At 44.0% G+C, this 23,137-nt stretch overlaps 1 long non-coding RNA gene across 1 annotated transcript in view; it reads left to right on the top strand.

The window, feature by feature from the left end:
• Positions 1 to 16,302: 16,302 nt before the first annotated feature.
• LOC139265739 (uncharacterized) overlaps positions 16,303 to 23,137 on the top strand; it is a 31,759-nt gene continuing 24,924 nt past the window's right edge. Inside the window, exons 1-3 of the long non-coding RNA XR_011593621.1 lie at positions 16,303 to 16,469; positions 17,889 to 18,893; positions 21,436 to 21,518. This is a non-coding gene — a long non-coding RNA (uncharacterized lncRNA). The remainder of the gene's footprint in view (positions 16,470 to 17,888; positions 18,894 to 21,435; positions 21,519 to 23,137) is intronic.

Raw genomic sequence — 23,137 nt, 5'->3', positions numbered from 1 at the left:
GGGATAGCTAGTGAGATTGGGAAGTGATAATGTAGATAGATGGAGGGGGATGTGTGGAGGTGCAATGTATGTTGGTGTGAGCAAGAATGTGCAGGATCAGGGTAGGGAATGCAGACAGATGGGGATGTGATGTGTGGCACAGCAGGATGAGGTTGAATGTGGATTTGCAGTAACGTTTCGTGATCTACTGAGATCATTGAAAGTTTTGCGCCACTTCATCCAGCTCCTCCCGATGATATCCCTGCTTGTGCCCTCCTGTACAATGTGCAACCAGGCTGCGTTGGTCTCCTGGGGAGGTCTCTTCTGCTCATTGGAAAGGAAGAGAACCTCCCTGTGTGCTGTGATTCCCTCCATAAGCATCTGGAGTCATGGGAGACCCTGGGTGCAGCCATGTACCTCTGTGCAGTGCCTGTCAGTGTTTGCAGCACCTCAATGCTATAGAACGCTGATAGAACAAATGTCAAAAAAAAGTTGGCAATGGTCCCTATAAGAAAATGGGCTCATCAAATGACATCATCAGACCCGCTTCCTGTTAATTGACCGGGAACTTCGCAGGGCAGGCTTAATAAGCCCCATCAATGGAAGATTGTTGTGAGAGGATGGGCTGGAGCCGGGAGCACCTTCCCCACATGCCACTGATGCCAGCTGCCCCGGAGCCGCCACTGTTGGCAAAATCACGGCCAAAGAGTGTCATCTTCTTTTACCAGGCCGCATTTTCATTATAGAGAACTATTGCATGTTTAGAAGGCTCATTTAAGCCTTCTAAATCTGAGCGATATTCTCTGGAATGTACTGTAATCATTGAGCACTATTTAAAATGGGGCCTGGGGAAAAAAATGGGTCAACCATTTTGATGAGGCACTTTTAATAGTGAGTGCCATTTGTAATGTGGGAATTTAGTTTTGACCTGACCCTGCCTTGGTTTGCAGGTTCAGATCATTGCAGCTTCAAGTAAATCATGGCCTCAACGTGCAGGCCTTCCTTATGGCAGCCTTGAGTAGCCAGGAGCAGGGAAGGAAGCTTGGCCATCTCCGGAGGCTTGCAACAGCAGCAATGGCCACTGGATTCGAGCTTTTTTGCTGCTGCCATTATACAGCAGCCAGAAGGCTTCTGACTACAGCCCCTACACCGATATTCCTTCTTGGGTCCTGTGTCTTGACTGCTTTCCTTGGCTCTGGCCTTTAAGCTGAGCCCATGCCACTTCCACATCACCCCCATATAAAGGCACATCCAATTAGAAAATTCATCCAACCATTTTTAGGCCATTTCTCGATCGTTTTCCCTGGTTTTGTTCTTTTTAGCTGCCACTTATGTCCTCATGAGCCTTTGTGCCTATTTTTTTTATTGCCCTTACATTATTACTAGCACCAGTGGGAATCCCCCTATCTGAGGTGCTTTTAATAGATAAAGAGGGTCACACGAAGGGAGACCAGACAGATCAAGTAGCAAGAGATGTGCTCTGTGCCCACTTGCCAAACCTTAACAAGTGAACATATCTTGTTTTGGCAGATTATTAGTGTCTGCAAAGGCTTGAGGTGTACAGGTCGATTAGGACAGTAGGCTCAGTGGCATGGGTGGACATGGCAATCTTCCTAGCTTTTAGGCTGAATGGTTCTTCAGAAGCCCCCAAGTCATGTTGCGCCAAATCTTCCTGGAAAAATAATACCGTGTTAAATACACACACAGTTATCAATACGCAAATTGACCAGCAAGTTTTGGGGATGAAGAGATACGTCGTGAGTTGCAAATCTCCGAAACTTGCTGGTCAATTTACGGTGCTCCACCATTTTCTTTGCACAAATGGATTCTCGTCCTTAGCCTTCCGTTATTTTTAAGGATTTGCACATTAATTGGCCATTAATCTCACTGCACAAAGTTAGGGCCCGTAATTAACATCGTAAGTATCCTTTTAACAACATAATAATTGTTAATGCAATGCCAATCAATCTCTCCAACCTAGAAAGGGAACAATTTAAACTGCTGAGTCTCATTCCTACATGTACTAAATTAGTTTTGGAGGTTTTAAAAATGTCGAATTTTAAATTTTAAATTTTGTTCTTAGTTTTCCTATCTGTCTCTTTTTTAATTCTCTCCCAATCCAATCTTTCTTTCGCTCTCTTTATTTCTCTTTCTTTACCTGATTGAATAATTTCACAATCCTTCAATCTGATTGGTTAAGGCGATACACAGTTGCTTGCTGTTGATGGGGGAGAGAGAAGGCTTCTTTTCCCACGAGCGGGCCCACTGATATAGAGGGTCGACGCTCACCCCAGCCCACGTAGCAATTCTCGAAGTTAGCAGATAGAGACAGATGGCAAAGTATAACGATCTTTATTACGAACGTCCGGGAACATCCCTCATCACAGCCGCCTGCGAGTGGAGATGCTCCCCGAACAGCACAATCATACAACTTTTATACATTTCAAAAACCCCTCCGTTCCCTGGTAAGACCTCCCTAGATCTCTAATTGGACTGCCTTATCAGTGCTACTTCTCTAATTGGACTACCTTATCACTGCTACTCCGGATTGACAGGTCATGAGCTCTGACTGACAGGCCATGATCTCGTGACCATCTTAGACTGTTCCCAGAATAGTATCTCTAGGTTGGAATTTGTTATACATTTCCTTTGGTGCCATGAAGTCTATCTCGGGTCTCTTCGCAAGGTCTTATCAATGTCTGTTTAGGTTCTCACATCGTATCCTGTCGGAATATTATTGAATTGATAACTTCTGGAGCCTTGGTACAAGACCGAAGAGAGGCCTTTTACCTCCTTATGGGTCGGTGCAGTAACCAGCACTTTAACCCTTGTCCCGCTGGTATCCCTAATGCCAAATTTCTCTTACAATTCCCCCCTTTTGGCCCTTGGCTATACGCCAAGCTGGCCATATTTCCCGATAACTATCTCCCTGTAGGCGAGTTCCAGATAGGTTCGTTCGCCTGGGTGGCCATCTCCCAAGCTTCGGGACCTCCTGAAACCTTCCCACAGAGTTATATAGGGTAAGTCCTTCATGTAGGACTGCTTAAATTTTCATCCCTTATGGCCTTAATCATAGTGCGTGCCCTGACTTATCGTTTGGCCTGTTTAATTCGTGCACATGTTAATCCCATCATGATCATCAGAACCAGGCCCTGTAATACTACAAGTACATGTGATATTATTCTTATCCATGGGTGAATTTGAATATCAAGTCCAATGTCCCACAGCTTTGAGTACCAGAGCTGATCAGCCAGCATCGCGTTAGTGTCTCTCTGTAGGTTGCCTACTTCTTCCATCGGCTGGATATACTGTCGTCTTTGATTCTGGATTCCTTGCACCAAACGTAATTGTTCCTCATTTAATTCCGGCGCTTTGCGGTTCCCATACCGCCTCCTTGTACCCCTCTCGGAGGGTATCCGTGACCGTTCCGTGGATGATTTCCGTTGTCTTGGGATGTATGTGGTATCCATTTATGTCTAATTTTCCCATGGGCCTGAAACAGAAGTTAGGGTTGGTGATGACACAGTGGGTGACTCTTCCCCTAGTCTTAATCGTCAGGTTGGCTGCTCCTGTGCTCATGCACCAAATCTCCATTCCCTTGTGGAGCAGTGATTGTTTCGGAATCGTGTTCGAGAGGAGTGATACTCAGCATGCATCCGTTTGTTTGGTGGAATCTGCAATCATCATTCGTTCTTCGTGGCGTACCTCGACATAAAACCACTTGGTTAATTTTATAGCAGTCATTTATGTCAATGCCTTTAGTACTATTGTTAATTTTAATCACCCGTCTGGCAGGCTGGTGGTAACGCAACCGAGTTTGGTTTCTCACTTCACCAATTATCAATCTGATATAAGGGCTCTCCCTTGTTACATCATACTGTGATATGGACAACACAAATCCGAACATATTCACCCGCCCAGTAATACGTCTGAAATTTGGCACCCATGCGTACCTCGCATTTGTTATTCATTTTTTTATCTAGAGTCCAATTGTTAAGTATGCTGTTTGGGATCCAATCTGGTATGTCCCCATTCTGGAGTTGCTCCAAGTAATCTTGTACTTCACTTAATCCAGGCCCCATACTCGGAGCAAACTATCTCAGCTTGTAATCGTTTACTTATGTCGTTTCCCATTGCGTGGATCAAATTTATTGTCTTGGCATGCTTCTGTAATGTATGGGCCACCTGTAACAGTTCCCCTTCCGCGTCATCTCCCAACCACGCTTGTAGGGCTTGGTTATCCAAGTCCCTCCCCAGTAAACCCCTCAAGACTACGCCACTAAGTTGTTAGCCCGGTCATATATTGCATACAGATTTATGGAATTCATCGTCGTAACCCCTGCCGCATAACCCGTGCCTAGTGTTTCCATTATTCCACTTTTTGTTCGACCTTGTCCTGTTCCCTTTCTGAAATTAAATCTCAGGGTAGTGGATTCTGGGCCTTCGAGGATCCGTTGTGTCAGGTTCTGGGAAAGACTTATAGTTTCATTCCCACAGAAGCTAGGAAAAATGATATCCATTAGGTTTAGGTTAAGTAGTCGCTGATGCACCCCAAATTATATCCTTTCTTTAGATTCTTTTATTACTAGCCCCCCTTTGGCTCCAGTCTTTATGGGCTTATGGGGGGACTTGCGTGGTTGTGCTGGGAAAAGTTGTTGTTCCCAGGGTGGTTGTTGGGGCACTGGTAGGGCTTCCCAGAGTCCCTTTGGGCGTGTTTGGTGTCCCAGCCGGACCTTTATTGTCATCTTTCCTCCACATTCCATCCCCCCCCCTTTTTAGGTTGTATTCCTTCTTGTTTGAGCTGCGCATGATCAGTACCGGCTTCTCCGTGTTATAACCGTGTCACGCTTCAGGACATACACCTTATATTCTAGAGACCTCCCTTGGTCTTCATGTTATCCCACTGGCCAGTTTTCCTAAACACCCCACCCCCCTTTTGCTCCGTTCTGTTCCCACCCTTCTGTTTCTTGCGGGGTGGATTTGGCGGCTTGATTTGCAGCTTCGTCCGCCCAGACATGAGCTTCTGGAACTGAGATTCCATCCAGTTGGATTTCTGCGCCCTTCCCCTTTTAGTCCTATGAGCTTGCTCCTGTCCTCGGAATCATGCCCATGGCATCGGCAGCCTGCTGCATTACAACCTCACTTAATACACTATACATAGCCATGCGTTAAAATAAGTTCTGTCCTTGCTCCAGTCCTTGGTTGCTGGGATGCATATTTCAGCAGTTAAATTAAACAAAGCCCCCATAGTTCATGTAGTTGTGTCTTTCCTCCGTGTGCTATATCTCTTGTAGTCCATCTGTATTATCCAGTGCTTGCGTGGGCCTTAAGGTTCTCAGTATCCTGAGTCTCCAGAGTCGAAGTAGCCACTGTGGTCCCATCTCGGTGAGTGATTTATCTGCAAATTTTAAACAGATAGCCTGGTCGTCACCAGGTGTTAGGTTCTAGTCTACTCATCTTTTATCCATGCATGTCGAGGTCACTCTGTGAAATCGGAGGTAAGGGCTAGGTTGGGGTTTGTGGACTACACTTACCCACCGTGGGGTACATTGGCTCTATTGCCATAGGTGATGGTGCTATGGCTGCGCACTGTGCTATCCGTCTGTCCCGCTTTTAAAAAAATCTCTTCCAGTTTATTTATCTTAGCTTTTAACTCTTGAATTTGTTTTGTTTGAGTATCTTTCTTTTATTTGTATCAGAGGAATATTATTACATAGGTTAGTTCTGTTTTATTTTTATTCTGACTAGCTCACCATTTCCTCTATCTGTCAGGTGAGTCTTTTTTATTCTATTAAGAAATCCAAATTAATAATGTCCAGTATAAAACAGCTGTCAATGGAAAGGGTTAACTCCTTTACAGGTTTGTGAGAAAGCCTGATGTCATTACGTGACTTCGCGTAATCATCCGAAAAATTCTTTTTTAAATCTTGCTTAGAAATTAGGAATCCATTAAAACAGCAGAAATCATTAGTAAAGCCATCATAATAAAAGTCTTCTCATCAGGAAAGACGATATTTTAGATTAAACTCCAATTTTTTCTTAACTTCTAATTCAAGTACTTGCCAAAGATTTTTTTTTAATTGATTTAAAATGAGACCACACAATACATTTCAACATTTCGTTTTTTTTTCCGGTCCTGTTCACTGGGCAAATCTTGTGTTTTATTTCTCCCTCAGCACAAAATCTAAACATCCGTGCCAGTTTAATTTTCGATAAGAATTTAAAAATTCAGTAAGATTCCCAGTTTTTTCTTTCTGTGCTGAGTTCGCATAGCTTAGATCTTTTCTCCTCATTATTTTCAAAACCCTCCTGCTTGTTTGGACTGTTCGGGACTTTTCTTGATAAACAACGTCCATTTTGGAAATCTTTCAAACTGCAGTGAAACTTTCTCGTAATTTAAAATCATTATCAATGGAGAGTGTCTTTTACCTCTTCAAATTCTTTTTTTTCCCAATTTAACCAATATCTTTTTCACAGCCGATATCAACTAGTATTTAGCAAGTTTTGTCTTTTTCCATCGCAAACACCCCTTTTTTTTTCAGCACCTAATTAGTGCGTTACATCTATTTTTCAGATCAACTTTCTACAAATTAGGTTTTGTATTTTACACGGAGGGCTCGTGACTCCGTACATTTGTTAATTTAAAATCATCAGACAATTGAAGACATTCTTTCTTTCAAATTTGTTCAATTTGTTTACTTTCAAAGTGGCATCTTTATCTTTTTCTTTTCTCCATAACTAGACCGGGTCTAGCACGTAGGCTTTGAGGGCTGCTTTTCGTTATCTCAACAGGTTCCAGTTTCAAAGTCGTTACAATGTTTTTTTCTAAACTGCTAAAGCTTGCTGTTTTAACATTTTTCAAAAGTCCCTTTTACACCTTCACAGATCGTTCACCGCTCGCCCAGGAGTTTGACCTGATCCCTGAAGGTATTTCTCGATTGTTTCCAAACCTTTTAGTTTTATATCCTCCTTTTTTCTTTCAGAGATCAGATTTAATTTAATAATTTTTTTTTGAATCCATCTCAGTATTTTGCTGTGCCTTCTCTTAATATCTCAAATTTTGTAATTTCAATCTTTATCCGAATAAATCCACACCTGCGTTTCTAACTTAAAATGTCTTAAAACTTCCCACAGACAGGACAACACGACAAAGGGTTAAAAAAACTTTCACTCTGTTTGGAAAAGTGGGTGGAGCTGCACTATTTTTCCAAACAGGCTTTCAGAAACATGAACAATTCATTCCGCAGTCAAAAAATCACACAAGGACTCTCACTCAACGACAGACATTCACAAAATTCTCTCTTCATTCAACCAAGCCTATTAATTGTTTGGCCGGCTCTATTTTTAAGATAGTCACTATCAGCTTTTTTATGGCATTACGTAGTTATGCAAGTTACAATTAATGATTGGTTTTATTCGCCTTTTTAATAGCCGTGTTACCCATCTTCTTCGGGGTTATGAGGGTCTTGGGTACTCCCTTAAATTCGTGTTAGGTATGCAGGATGCTATCTATATGTCTTCCCTTGGCGCCGTACACTTGTACTGCCACGCTTTGGGTCAATATATCCCGTCCCGGGACGTTGTCTCTATGTCCTCACTCTCTCGTCCCTGCACCGTGCGCTCGTACCGCTTCAGGTCACTGGACCTTTCGATTTATCTTCCCTTGCGTCGTACCCTCGCACTGCCGTGCTACCTCCACGCGCGCATTTTAGGATGCACCTTTTGACCCCCTTTCACCCCCAGATCGTCCTTGTCCTCCGTCTCCATCCCTCTGGGACTCACTACAGATGGTTCTTTTGTACGGATGTCCTTCCCTTGCGGTTTACAATGCCACAGCTCTAACTTGAAGGTGGTAAATTAAAACATACTCACCCCAAGAGCTGGGTCATTGTTCCGTTCGGGAAGTCCGAATGTTGATGGGGGAGAGAGAAGGCTTCTTTTCCCATGAGCAGGCCCACTGATATAGAAGGTCGATGCACGCCTCAGCCCACGTAGCAATTCTCGAAGTTAGCAGACAGAGACGGATGGCAAAGTATAACGATCTTTATTACGAACGTCCGGGAACATCCCTCATCACAGCCGCCTGCGAGTGGAGATGCTCCCCAAACAGCACAATCATACAACTTTTATACATTTCAAAAACCCCTCCGTTCTCTGGTAAGACCTCCCTAGATCTCTAATTGGACTACTTTATCAGTGCTACTCCGGATTGACAGGTCATGAGCTCTGACTGACAGGCCCTGATCTCATGACCATTATAGACCGTTCCCAGAATGGTATCTCTAGGTTGGAATTTGTTATACATTTCCTCTGGTGCCAAGAAGTCTATCTCGGGTCTCTTTGCAAGGTCTTATCAATGTCTGTTTAGGTTCTCACATCGTATCCTGTCGGAATATTATTGAATTGATAACTTCTGGAGCCTTAGTACAAGGCCGAAGAGAGGTCTTTTACCTCCTTATGGGTCGGTGCAGGAACATAAGAACATAAGAATTAGGAACAGGAGTTGGCCATCTAGCCGCTCGAGCCTGCCCCGCCATTCAATAAGATCATGGCTGATCTGGTCGTGGACTCAGCTCCACTTACCCGCCCTCTCCCCGTAACACTTAATTCCCTGATTGGTTAAAAATCAATCGATCTTTGACTTGAAAACATTCAATGAGCTAGCCTCAACTGCTTCCTTGGGCAGAGAATTCCACAGATTCACAACCCTCTGGGAGAAGAAATTTTTTCTCAACTCGGTTTTAAATTGGCTCCTCCGTATTTTGAGGCTGTGCCCCCTAGTTCTAGTCTCCCCCACCAATGGAAACAACCTCTCTGCCTCTATCTTGTCTATCCCTTTCATGATTTTAAATGTTTCTATAAGATCACCCCTCATCCTTCTGAACTCCAAGGAGTAAAGACACAGTCTACTCAATCTATCATCATAAGGTAACCCCCTCATTTCTGGAATCGTCTCTGTACCCCTTCCAAAGCTAGTATATCCTTCCTTAAGTAAGGTGAACAAAACTGCACGCAGTACTCCAGGTGCGGCCTTACCAATACCTTATACAGTTGCAGCAAGACCTCCCTGCTTTTGTACTCCATCCCTTTCGCAATGAAGGCCAATATTCCATTTGCCTTCCTGATTACCTGCTGCACCTGCAAACTAACCTTTTGGGATTCATGCACAATGAGGCACTCTACGCAGGGGTCCTCCCACTGTTCATCGGGGACTTGGCCTGGAGGGTGGTGCACGGAGCAGTGCCGTGCAACAAATTTTTAAGCCGGTTCACGGACTCCCAGGCCGCCTGCAATTTCTGCGGTCTGGAGGAGTCCGTGTTCCATGTTTTTATTGAATGCACGAGGTTGCAGCCCCTGTTCCACTATTTGAAGGGGCTGCTCCTGAAATTCTGGCTGCACTTCAGTCCCACTCTCCTGATCTTTGGGCACCCTGTGCGGAGGGGAGCGGGTAGGTCCGAAGGCCTCCTCGTAGGACTGCTCCTGGGCACGGCCAAGGGTGCCATCAGCCGGTCCAGGCAGCGGGCGGTCGAGGGGGTCGTTCAACCTGACTGCCTGCCTCTCTTCCGCTCTTACATCCGGTCCAGGGTGTCCTTGGAGATGGAGCACGCGGTGTCCACCGGTACGCTCGCGGCCTTCCGCGAGAGGTGGGCACCGGAGGGACTGGAGTGCATCATCACGCCCGGCAACCAAATTTTAATTTGATTTTACGTTTTAAAGTTAATTTGTTTTAATTGCCGGTGCTTTTAGTGTCCCCTTCCCTTTTATAGGGGGCACTGGGGAAAAATTGTGATTTTAGTGCCCAAAAAAAAAAACAAAAAAAAAAAGAAAAAAACACAAAAAAAAACACAAAAAAGGGGGAAAAAAAAAAATGGGCCTTGTAAATGTCTGGAGTGTCACCCAGGTCGGGTGGCACCGTTTAATGTTTTATGTTTTCGCAGATAAACTCAAAAGAGTTTCATGCACAATGAGGTTTTATTATTTGAAGGGGCTGCTCCTGAAATTCTGGCTGCACTTCAGTCCCACTCTCCTGATCTTTGGGCACCCTGTGCGGAGGGGAGCGGGTAGGTCCGAAGGCCTCCTCGTAGGACTGCTCCTGGGCACGGCCAAGGGTGCCATCAGCCGGTCCAGGCAGCGGGCGGTCGAGGGGGTCGTTCAACCTGACTGCCTGCCTCTCTTCTGCTCTTACATCCGGTCCAGGGTGTCCTTGGAGATGGAGCACGCGGTGTCCACCGGTACGCTCGCGGCCTTCCGCGAGAGGTGGGCACCGGAGGGACTGGAGTGCATCATCACGCCCGGCAACCAAATTTTAATTTGATTTTACGTTTTAAAGTTTAATTTGTTTTAATTGCCGGTGCTTTTAGTGTCCCCTTTCCTTTTATAGGGGGCACTGGGGAAAAATTGTGATTTTAGTGCCCCAAAAAAAAAAAGAAAAACACAAAAAAAAAGGGGGGAAAAAAAAGGGCCTTGTAAATGTCTGGAGTGTCACCCAGGTCGGGTGGCACCGTTTAATGTTTTTTTTGTTTTGCAGATGAACTCCAAAAAGAGTTTCATGCACAATGACCCCCAGGTCCCTTTGCACCACAGCATGTTGCAATTTCTCCCCTTTCAAATAATATTCCCTTTTACTGTTTTTTTTCCCAAGGTGGATGACCTCACACTTTCCGACATTGTATTCCATCTGCCAAACCTTAGCCCATTCGCTTAACCTATCCAAATCTCCTTGCAGTCTCTCTGAGTCCTCTATACAACCCGCTTTCCCACTCATCTTAGTGTCATCTGCAAATTTTGTTGCACTACACTCTGTCCCCTCTTCTAGGTCATCTATGTATATTGTAAACAGTTGTGGTCCCAGCACTGATCCCTGTGGCACACCACTAACCACTGATTTCCAACCGGAAAAGGACCCATTTATCCCGACTCTCTGCTTTCTGTTCGCCAGCCAATTCTCTATCCATGCTAATACATTTCCTCTGACTCCGCGTACCTTTATCTTCTGCAGTAACCTTTTGTGTGGCACCTTACTGAATGCCTTTTGGAAATCTAAATACACCACATCCATCGGTACACCTCTATCCACCATGCTCATTATATCCTCAAAGAATTCCAGTAAGTTAGTTAAACATGATTTCCCTTTCATGAATCCATGCTGCGTCTGCTTGATTGCACTATTCCTATCTAGATGTCCCGCTATTTCTTCCTTAATGATAGTTTCAAGCATTTTCCCCACTACAGATGTTAAACTAACCGGCCTATAGTTACCTGCCTTTTGCCTGCCCCCTTTTTTAAACAGAGGCGTTACATTAGCTGCTCTCCAATCCGCTGGTACCTCCCCAGGGTCCAGAGAATTTTGGTAGATTATAACGAATGCATCTGCTATAACTTCAGCCATCTCTTTTAATACCCTGGGATGTATTTTATCAGGACCAGGGGACTTGTCTACCTTCAGTCCCATTAGCCTGTCCAGCACTACTCCCCTAGTGATCGTGATTGTCTCAAGGTCCTCCCTTCCCACATTCCTGTGGCCTGCAAATTTTGGCATTGTTTTTGTGTCTTCCACTGTGAAGACGGAAGCAAAATAATTGTTTAAGGTCTCAGCCATTTCCACATTTCCCATTATTAAATCTCCCTTCTCATCTTCTAAGGGACCAACACTTACTTTAGTCACTCTCTTCCATTTTATATATCGGTAAAAGCTTTTACTATCTGTTTTTATGTTTTGCGCCAGTTTACTTTCGTAATCTATCTTTCCTTTCTTTATTGCTTTCTTAGTCATTCTTTGTTGTCGTTTAAAATTTTCCAATCTTCTAGTTTCCCACTAACCTTGGCCACCTTATACGCATTGGTTTTTAATTTGATACTCTCCTTTATTTCCTTGGTTATCCATGGCTGGTTATCACTTCTCTTGCCGCCCTTCTTTTTCACTGGAATATATATTTTTTTGCGCACTATGAAAGAGCTCCTTAAAAGTCCTCCACTGTTCCTCAATTGTGCCACCATTTAGTCCTTGTTTCCAGTCTACTTTAGCCAACTCTGCCCTCATCCCACTGTAGTCCCCTTTGTTTAAGCATAGTACCCTCGTTTCTGATACAACTTCCTCATCCTCAATCTGTATTACAAATTCAACCATCTTGTGATCACTCATTCCGAGAGGATCTTTTACGAGGAGATCGTTTATTTTTCCTGTCTTTAACCCTTGTCCCGCTGCTACCCCTAATGCCAAATTTCTCTTACACTTGCCTGAGTCATTCAGATCTCAGATGCTCTGTTTCCCTCACAGTGACATTATCAGCTCACACTTTCCCTATAAAGATGCAAAGGTTTATGCCTCAAACATTACCAATAACAAAGCACTCAATGCTCCAACATTTCTCTGTTATCCTCACCATTATTGTGATAGAGTTTGAATATAATGCACACAATCTAGGGAATAAAATTTCTATAGATATGTGGCAAGGATTATATTTCACTTGTACCATTACTTCCTATTTCAGACCCTCACCTAAGTTCGTTGGGCCCAAGTTTCGGGCCGCGCCTAGAACGGTGCAGCCCGACCTGGACGCCCGTTTTTCGCGCCATAAAGTGCGCCTAAAAAAAACTTACAGATTCTCCGGCTCCCTGCTGGTCCTCTGGAGCCGGGCGCGGCACAGCACGAGTTGTGGGGGGCGGAGCTAGGTCCCTGCGCTGAAAACAGTGCCAGGACCTCTGCACATGCGCGCTACAGTGGGCGCGCATGTGCAGTAGCTCCAGGCACCCAAAACTGTGTGGGAGGGGCCCGAAGCACACAGCCCCTAGCCCTGGCCGAATGGCCTCACTGGGGCTGCGTGCATAAGGCTGCCTCCCACGCCCAGTTCCTGCTTCCTCCCGACCAGACTCGACTCCCGCTCCCCACCCAACCCCCCCCCCGCCCCCGGACCCAACCTGACCCGACTCCCCGGACTCGACCCGACCCGCCCTCCCCCCCCAACCTGACCTGACCTCCCTCTCCCTCCCTCCCTCCCCCCCCGACCCGAATCGACCCGACCCACCCTCCCTCTGCCCCCCCACCCCCTGACCCGAACCGAACTGACCCGACCTGACCCGCGCTCCCTCCCGACCCGAACCAACCTGACCTCCCTCCTCCCCCCTCCCCACCCCGACCCGGCCCGTGCTCCTGACTGCCGCCCCCCCCCCACCGGACCGGACCCGACCGACCCGACCCAACCTCCCTCTGGCCCCCCGACCTGACCCGTGCTCCCGACCCCGACCCGCGCTCTCCCCCGACCCGACCCGCGCTCCCGACCCCAGACCCGATCCGATGCCACCTACCTGTAAATCTGGTGCTGGGGACGGGTCCTGCCCGAAGTCTTGGGCCCGGCCGGGCCCGGCCCGTTCAGCCCCCCTCCCCCTTCTCCTTCCCCCCCTTCTCCTCCCCCCCTTCTCCTTCCCCCTCCTTCTCCTTTCCCCCTTCTCCTTTTCCCCCCTTCTCCTTTCCCCCCCTTCTCCTTTTACCCCCCTTCTCCTTCCCCCTTCTCCTTTCCCCCCCTTCTCCTCCCCCTTCTCCTTTCCTTCCTCCCCCTCTCCTTCCCCTTTCCCCCCCTTCTCTTTCCCCATCTCCTCTCCCCCTTTCCCCTTCTCCTCCCCCCTTCCCCTTCTCCTCCCCCCTTTCCCTTTTCCTCCCTCCCTTCCACTTCTCCTCCCCCCCTCCCCTTCTCCTTCCCCCCTTCTCTCCCCCCTCCCCCTTCTCCCCAGTCCCTCCCCTTCTCCCCCATCCCTCCCCCTCTGCCTCCCTCCCTCCACTCCCCCTGCACCCCCTCCCTCTACCCCCCTCCTCCCCCTCCCCTCGCTGTCAGAAACACAGACACTGACAGACAGAGAGTGAGAGACACACACAGACAGACAGACAGAGAGATAGAGACACTGACAGAGACACACTGGGGTGGGGTGGGGGGGGGGGGGGCATCCCAGCATGCTGCTGGAGGGCTCCCGGTGCTGCAGTAGGTAAGTAGAAAATGTTTTATTTATTGATTTAAAAAAATATATATTTTTTATTAATTTTTTTTGATTGATTTATTGGTTGATTTATTGATGTTTTTATCATTTATTATTGATGATGGCTCTTTATTTGTAAAACTGAAGTGTTTAATGTTTGTAAACTTCCCTTTAACCCCCCGCCCCCATTCCCTACGGCTGATTTGTAACCTACGCCTGATTTTCTAAAGTGTAGACAAGGTTTTTTCGAGCGTACAAAAATCTTCGCTTACTCCATTCTAAGTTAGTTTGGAGTAAGTTTTCACTGCCGAAACTTTGAAAACAGGCGTAACTGGCCGGACACGCCACCTTTTGAAAAAAAAATTCTGTTCCAAAGTGAAACTGTTCTAACTGACTAGAACTGGAGCAAACTAAATGCCGAGAATTTGAATTTCTAAGATATTCCGTTCTACAACAGTTGCTCCAAAAAAATCAGGAGCAACTGAGGCCGAAACTTGGGCCCATTATCTGTATTCGCGCTGTCATCTTCTTTCAAGAGCTTCCAGAAGAAGTCAGATTTTAAATTTACGTTCCAACCACCTGAAATTCATAAAGCAATACTACAATTCTGCGATCGACAAGGATACAGGGGACAAGACATTGAATAATTAGAGAGGATAGATGCACAGGCCACTGCTGCTTAAAATAAAGAAACTAGGTGCATATAACTTCTTAAAAGACTCCTTACTAACCACTTGCAAATAACTGACTTGAGGAAAAACAATGTGCGTAGCAAAGATTTCCGGTTTCAGTCAAGTGTTCAGCAATTTGAGTTTCCAATAATGGAATTTTTTTATCAGTTCCTTACAATACACACAACCCACCCATACCATTACATTCTCAAACAAATATAGTAAAAAAGATATATATTTATTGGCCTGGAATTTGCAGTGCGTAATAACAGCAAACAAACATGTGCATCATTACACAGAAATCCTGAAGTTACGGTCAGTCAGTCACTGCTCTGACACTAGCTGCGCTGTACCGACCCCAGCCCCCACCCCCTGTCCCCAACCGTCCCCCCCCCCCCCACCCCGTCCCATAACCAGCAATCAGTGTAATCAGGTAAATTAGTGAAACTGACAAAACTTGGGCTTTTCAGTGGTGATATCACTGTTAAATACCTCATTAAAAATTAGGCCTTGTTGGATTAGGTCCAATTGGAGTTTTAACGGTGTATTGACAGCGAAACAAACGTTATGGCCCTGAAAAAGAAATTTTAATTTTGTGAAGTATCAAATTTCTCCATATAATAAAAATTAACATTTTTCAGAAACTTAAAAAATATATATTTTTATTAAAGTTTTCTATTTATTTTTATTTATTTCAGGTTTACCTTTTCCCCATGTGAGAGCCCCAGTCTTTGTTCTCTATAACAGTTTTAAAAAGTCAGAATAAAAGGAACTTCTTCAATTCCAGGTTCCCTGTCCGTGAGAATTCAGCATTGTGATTGGCTGCTTAGACAGTTTGTTGATGTCACAGCAGCACTGATCTCTATTGCACGTCGAAAAAGCCAAACTACTCATCACAGAGATCGTATGATTCTTGTGGGCAGCTTTCACCGGGGCCAGCGGTGAAAGCCTTTGCTTTGCCGCTGACCGCAAATTGGAAGCCATTGTTTGTTCTCAAAGATGATAGTTATTTCGAATGACCAGATGTTTGGTTGCTGACACAGCTTTTGGGATTCCATATTATTTTTGTTGTCTTAAACATCTCCTTGTTAGTTGCAATAATTCAAAATCAACCAATTGACCTGAACCTGAGCTGATTTCAGGCAGATCTAGTGATACACGGGTTAGTAAATAAAAATGTCTTTACTTTTAAGTAAAGATGGATAGAGAGAAACTAATGGAAAGAATTGCCGTCAGTATACTTTCTATTCTTTCATTATTTTACAATGTAAATGGTGCATTTTAGATGCAATCAGATGTCATTGTTCTTTAACAGAAATTATTGGTTCTATGCTGAAGGGGCTAAATTATAATTTTGTTCTGAAATAGTTGGTCAGTTTAATCCATGAGAAAAATAGTCTAAACACAATGGGCCCAAATTTGGCCCACCCTTTCTTCGGCGCACTCACCGGAGATGCGCTGATTTCATAAACTGAAAACGGCGCCAAAAAGATCTCCTCGGATTCTGGCCGCTCCATTGACTCTCCCGGGGCTTGGCACGGCCAGTGGAGTGGGGGGCGGAGCTTGGGCTCTGCGCGTGAAAGAGTGCCAGCAGCTGTCCGCATGCGCATTAGAGCATTCGCGCATGCGCAGTAGCTCCTGCCAATGATGATGATGATGCGTGCTGCAGCGTGGGACCCAATGCGTCCCGCCCCTATCCTGGGCTGAATGGCCTGCCGCACAGTAAAGAGAGAAGCCTGCCTTCTTCTAAAGCACTTGGTTCTTTTGTTGGCTGCCTGCATTATTGCCACTTTATGTCAATATTCTACACATAACTTGAAGACTTGAGGACATTGCCATGCAAAGGTTCAGGTAGAATTGTCTATTTTGAAATCCATCTCAAAAGGTTGATCGGGGGAGGGAGAGTTTTGATCGGGGTGGGGAGGGGAGAGTTTTGATTGGGGGGGAAGTTTTGATGCGGGGGCGGGTGGGGGGAATAACTGTGTAGCTAGTAATTTTAATGAGCTTACTCAAGACTTTACCTTAAACCCTGTTGATGAAAATATATTGCTACATAAAAACATAAGAATTACGAGCAGGAGGTACTTCCATTTTTTATTTGGCTATTTTGAAAAAATTATGTAAATATGTTTTGTCTCTTTGCTTCTTTTATTGTTGTAGTTTAAGCTTCCATGAATACTTCTGTTATATAGTAAATTAACTTTGCGAAGTTTGTCATATGATGTCCTCTGTAGATGTTTGATCCTATTCACATTCTTTAGTCAAGTCTTTAGTACCTACCTGCACTGATTTCTTAACTCTCCACAGGGTTATCTGTGCGGCCACAAGTGGCCACATATGCTGGCCTAAATTAGTTTGGAGCAACTGTTAGCTGTCCAAAGTGGCCTAAATGGCCAAAACGGGTGTAGGTGGCTGGTAACGCTCCCTTTTGAAAAAAACTAAACTAAACTAAAAAAATCCTAACTAACTCACTTACACTGACGCAAATTGAATGTGCAGAATGGGGATTTTTAAGTCCAGAAAAATCAAGTTGCTCCAAAAAAAACGGAGCAATTCCTTGGCAATTTTGAGCCCATTGATACTGCCAAATGGATCAATACACTTAAAATGTTAACGTAATATGTTTCCCTTCTAAGCGTGGAAAATAAAAATAATGTAGCAGCTAAGAATTTCTAAAGAGATAGCTCTGTGAATGCTTTCCCCATAAGCACACTAAAATATTATGGTGTAGAAATGTTAAATAGAAATCATTGTGCTCACATAGTAAGCCCCTTGCACAAACCTCTGCCCTCTGTTTGGAAATCGTTTATCAACTCCAGAACTGCAGTTATATGTTGGTTTTAAAGCTTTTTTGCTGAATGTCACCATTATACTTTGAAGGGAAAGAGTGCCTCTGAAAATTAATATTCTTGTGGAATTCACTAAGCTCAAGCGATTTGCAAATTGCCACTTTGCAGAGAATTGGATTACAAGGAGCTTCAAGCTTGTGTTATTTACCCACAAATAGGATAAACACCACAGTGCAATGCTATTGATTTTATTTCTGACAATGCGGCCTTGAATGCCCATGCAACAGCAAGGAGAGAAATGCCATCAAATCCAAGTCATTAGGAGATGGTTGCTCCATAATCAGACAATCAGATACCCTTGTCATGAGATTTGGAGGGGGCAGAGTTGAGAAACTTAAGTCCAATACCAACACATCAAGCTTTGCCTGTCAATGGAAAGATCACACCAGAATTAACCTACTTGGTTTCTTGCTCATTTTAGATTTACCTCAGCATCATTCAAGCATGTCTGTCTCATTGACTGTCTCAGTGGCAGATTCTCCTGTCAGTTGAACATGTACTTATCTCTGGTTGCTTGGGTCAGCAGAGTAGCAACACCAAGATCTATGGATTTCCCAACGTGTTCAATTCACTGCATATGTGTGGTTTTCAGAACACCTGTCAACAAAGTAAACATCATTCAGCAAGCACTGCTTTTATGTATAGAAAAAGATGGTATAGGATGCCATGTGTAAGATTCCTCGTCCAACCTAATGGCGTGCAGTGAACATGGGACTTAAAATATAGAGGTATATGAAATTGAAGGACTTCTTTACATTATGTGTTGTAACTATTCGTACTTAAACTTTGTCATGCAGTTCCGGGGCTAATTCTTTGTGTGCACAATAAGGCTGTTTGCTTGTCATCTTAAACTTATGACTGGGTGCTTCTCATGTGAGATCATAAGAACTAAGTAATCAGACAATATTATAGTGCACACAGAGTTTAGATTCTACAAGTAGAAATGCACTTAAAGCTTTCTCTCTGAGTGATGTAGCCATTCTTTCTGTCGACAGATCATATTTAGTGCTGCTCGCGAACAGCTCAAATGCCTGGAAAATCTATCTATGTCATCCCCGACATTAAAGTTTGGAATCAGATCAGCTTTACAGAATCAGATGGTGGACTTGATTGACTGTGACTTCATGTACCTGGATTCCATTTGTAGTAAACCATCCAGCCATTGCAGCACATTCATGCTGTTGTTGCATTTCCTTTCCTTGCACCTGCATAAAGCCTTTAGGCACCAAAACTGCTGATCCTTTCCCCCCACCTTGAGCCTGTGTTGATGCTATGTTGCAACTCTTTCCTCCTCTAGGTTGCATAATTCCTTCTCCTCCTTAAACATGTGCTGTTCATTTTACAATTCACGTTTATATTTTTCCTTTGCAGCCTACACATTAAATACTTTGAGACGTCCGGTGGTCGTGCAAGGTGCTATATAAATGTAAGTCTTTCTTTTTTTCTTTTTTACTTCTAGTTAGTTTGCCCATTCTTTGTCCTTCTAATTCAAATGTTTGAATGATCTGTTTTTTTGGTCTGTGGGTAATGTTATTATCTCAATGTTGCTGCCAAAAATGTTTGACAAAATAACATTATGCTGAAATTGCACCAAATGCAATCTTAGAGGTGGCCTCAAAATGGACAGGCAGCGCTCCAGCCCAAAACCGGCAGGAATCCAATTTCAAGACTCAAATTGAAGGTGCAGCACTTGTTTAAGGATAGGAAATACCATATTAGCTGTTATCATTATTGCAGCGACAGTACTACAACCCGCCCACAAACCTTGGGTGGTACAAGTCAGGAGGGTGTCAAGTTGCTCTCTGGTACATTGCTCGAAAGCTTTTACTAACTTTTGGTTACTTGGAACTTTACTGCTGGTACCATTGACAACTGACTTCTGGCAACCCATTTTAGAGCGTCTGTGGGGTGTAAGGAGGGAAGCTAATTAATACATATGCAGGCAGAGGTATAACTTGGGCCATCTCTCTCAGCTTGTCAGTTCTTCTTGTGTCACTGTATCTCAGCTTGTGTGGTGATGATCTTGTGGAGCGCTGGGGACCATCGTGTGGTTCCAGCGAGGAATTCCATCATGGCCAGAGGAGGAGGAGGAGATGCAGGAAGGGACAAATAGAGGTGGAGCTGCAGGGAGAGCAGGCAGGAATCCATATCCTTCCAGAGTGTACAGTTGTTGACATCTAATGTCACAGGCTATTAATGGGAAAATCATATTAAAAACATGACAGGACTGGCGTCACCAAATGAAATGTATGTGTGGACACAATTAACATTGAAAATCCATTGGGGACCATTGACATTGGATCTCTGAATGGATAGAGGAGAGGATATGCCAAATGTAATCATATATAGATGATATTGAAAACAATGAGGTACAGGTGTGGCACATACTTTGTATACGGAACACTTTAAAGTTTGTTGCACATTTCCCGTGTATCCTGGACACGCATGACACACAAGATTTTAATGATATAGGGCCGAACATTAGGGCGGTAACGGATTCACCACCCATTATACAACCTGCCTCATTTTCCTTTCCATTGAGAAATTTGACTCAAGAGAAATCAAAGAGCAAATAAGATTATTTTTTTTACTTATCCAAAATAATATCCCAAATATCTGTCGATATTTATTGAAATCATATAACTAGCTTGACACAAGTGGCAGGAGGGAATAGAAAATGAGGACTACTTAAAACAACCACAGCAGCTATCATTTGAGGGTAACACTAATTAACCTTAAGGATCTCTTTGCTAAGGTTATGTACCTAAGAAAATATTCTGACACTATCCAAAGATAGCTCAGGGCAAGAGAAGCTCATTATGAATTGTTTTATTCTTCAAGGTGTATATGACCCAGCCTCTAATATTTCTGTGGCTATGTTGCAAATATGTTATCAACATGATGCTTAGGACTATGATATGAACTTGGACTGAACTGCAGCCTATATTACTGCCAGCAGCATGCCACCAGGTTAAGTGTGTTTACACTGATTATTGCTGCAATATTTATTGTGATGGCATGGCTGCGCAGAATAATGAGGTGCGGGAGTAGCAAGTCTGATGAGATGAGAGGCGAAAAGCCGAAGGGATCTGGCTTGGATGTAGAGAACTCTGAGTAATTAGGCTAAATAATGAAGCTGAGCCTGCCCTGACTTCGTTCTTTTGTTGTTTCCCGATTCCCTTCAGTGCAAAACTCTACACTACTGAGAGATTTTCAGCGAAATAGCACAACCTGCTTTTTGTCTCACAAGTACTATAACACAGAATGGATAATTGTGCCTTCAATGCAACATTAAAATAATTATTCAAAGGACTGTGCAAAATAGAGTGCATCCAAAGAAATGAAGAGTTGTATAAACTTTTCACTGAGTTGAATTTCCCCAAGTTCAATTCCACACACAACAGCATTCGGGCTAGCTTCTGATCCAAGGAAGGGATTGAAAAGGTGATCTTTAGTGTGACTCAGATGAAGCCACTGCTTCAGAGAGCATTTCTTCTGGCTTTAAGGAAACATTCAAGATTATAATGAAGATACAGAATGGACATGCCTGGTGGATTTGGCATTGATCTCGGTTATGGAGGAGAAAGGCAAGGATCTTTTCTGGGATTACTTGCTCATCTCGGTAATAAATCTCAAGTTAACTTTATTATGATGGCCTTAGTATTCAAACAGGAAAAGATTTCCCACCTTGATTGCTTCTGATCAGTTTGAATTTATCAAGTGCTCACTTGGTGCGAGTGCACTGATGTTTCATGCATGTACATTTGGCTTCAGCTGCATCACTGTAGAGGTGCTTTATATTGACCATTTACTTCTTACACTGCAATTGTTTGAGGTTACCTCGGACTTCAGAACCATGAAGTTGAATTGTTTCAACATGTTTTAAATAACAGAAGTTTAGCATACATTGGGATTTTCTGTTATTGAAGACAAGAAAGACTAACACGTGCTTTGTCTCTTCTACATAGGATCTTGAAAGACTGTGTCCAGGATGAAGTTCACATTTATCCCACAGAGCCCCAGTTACTCATATAATCAATAATTGACACAGGTATTTTTTCTATCTTCTAAATACACCCTTTGTGAACACCGTCCCACTGCTTGAAAAATTTACAAAGTCATAAATATGGCATATGTGTGTACCACTCGTTAGCCCATTGTTCAAGTTGATTTGCAGAGTGCTTTACATCGTCAGGTGAGTTCATCAATGACACAATATCAATTGTGAAAAGGAGTGTCATAATACTTCAGAACTGACTGGACAGAAATATTGTGGATATACCTCACAGCACCATTAGACACATCATTGATGAAGACATTGTCTTGGATGAATGGCAGCGGCTAATCTTGCCTCATTTGTCTTTCAAGAGCAGTAAATTGCATGGATCATCACACTGATTAGATTAGATCTGAAGTACACATTCTAGATAAAATGCAAGGTTTGGTAATTTTCTCCCAAGCTTTCTGTTTCTTCATAAGGCCAGCATGAGGGGGTACAAGGCTGCCTGTGGTGGCCTGGCTGAACTCGGTGGCGTAATTGTCGGCCCGACATGGCAGTCGGCTGACAAAAAAAAACATGGCAGCAGCAGCAGTGCATCCTTCCCTTCAATGGGAGACACACCGCCATTTTAGAAGGCCACAGCCTCACTGCACCGTCTCCAAAAAGCAGGTTTTGGCACCACCCAGCGGGAGGAAGATTTTATCGGCGGAATTTTACCATCTGGGAGAACATTGGCGGTGCGCACTCTGATGACGTATTTAGGGTGGATCCGCAGTATAATATATAGTTCCATCTAGTGGACTATGGCTCTACCTATTGGACTACTGTGATAATGCAGCCATTGTTGTTTACAATAATAAAGCATCAGGTGACAGGTCACCTGAATAGTTCCTGTGATAAGAGCTATCTTGGAGTCTGTGTGTGTTGTGAGGTCGTAAGGAAGATATTACATTGGCGATGATGATTAGGATAATTGGATTCCCTAGCTGAAATCTTTGTTGGTGAATGATTCAGCCAACATTCAGAGATACTTTGAGTGGTTCTTTGTTTTGAATAACAGCTAAAAATTCAAGGTAAATTTCAAGCACACTTGACTAAACTGAATAGTCCAGATGACCATGCCTATGGGAATAATAGGGTGCTTGGATGAATTTGAACGTGACCAGGAGACTTTCGGAGCGTATGTAGAGCAGCCGGAAATGTTTTTCACTGCAAATAGTATCATCAAAGTTCCCAATAATGAAAACAGTAATCGGGTGGTTTCAGAAAGACAACGGGCTATTTTCCTGACTGAAGCAGGCCCCGAGGTGTATGAAATCCTGAAAAATGTGTTTGTTCCTGTCAAGCCAAAAGACACATCCCTTTCAGAGATTCTAAGCAGGATAGAACAGTTCTGAGCCCCTGGAAATTGCTGACAGTTATCGCTTTGGAAAACAAAATCAATTACCTGATGAGATATCAGTGAGTCCATTGTAGCTTTAAAAAATCTATACATTCACTGTCATTTCAGAAACTTTCAGGACTGGGCATTGCGTGACCGCTATGTTTGTGGGATAAAAAAATGAAGCAATCAGAAAAAAGTTGTTGACAATCCCTAACTTGACTTTTGATTTACCTTGTCAGACTGCTATATCAATGGATATGGCCAACCAATACTCCCGAGAATTTTG

The sequence above is a fragment of the Pristiophorus japonicus genome, chromosome 6 (assembly GCF_044704955.1).
Source record: "Pristiophorus japonicus isolate sPriJap1 chromosome 6, sPriJap1.hap1, whole genome shotgun sequence".
In the NCBI taxonomy this organism is placed as follows: Eukaryota; Metazoa; Chordata; class Chondrichthyes; family Pristiophoridae; genus Pristiophorus; species Pristiophorus japonicus.
Note: the sequence above shows the minus strand (reverse complement) of the source record. Positions and strands in the feature narration are given on the sequence as shown.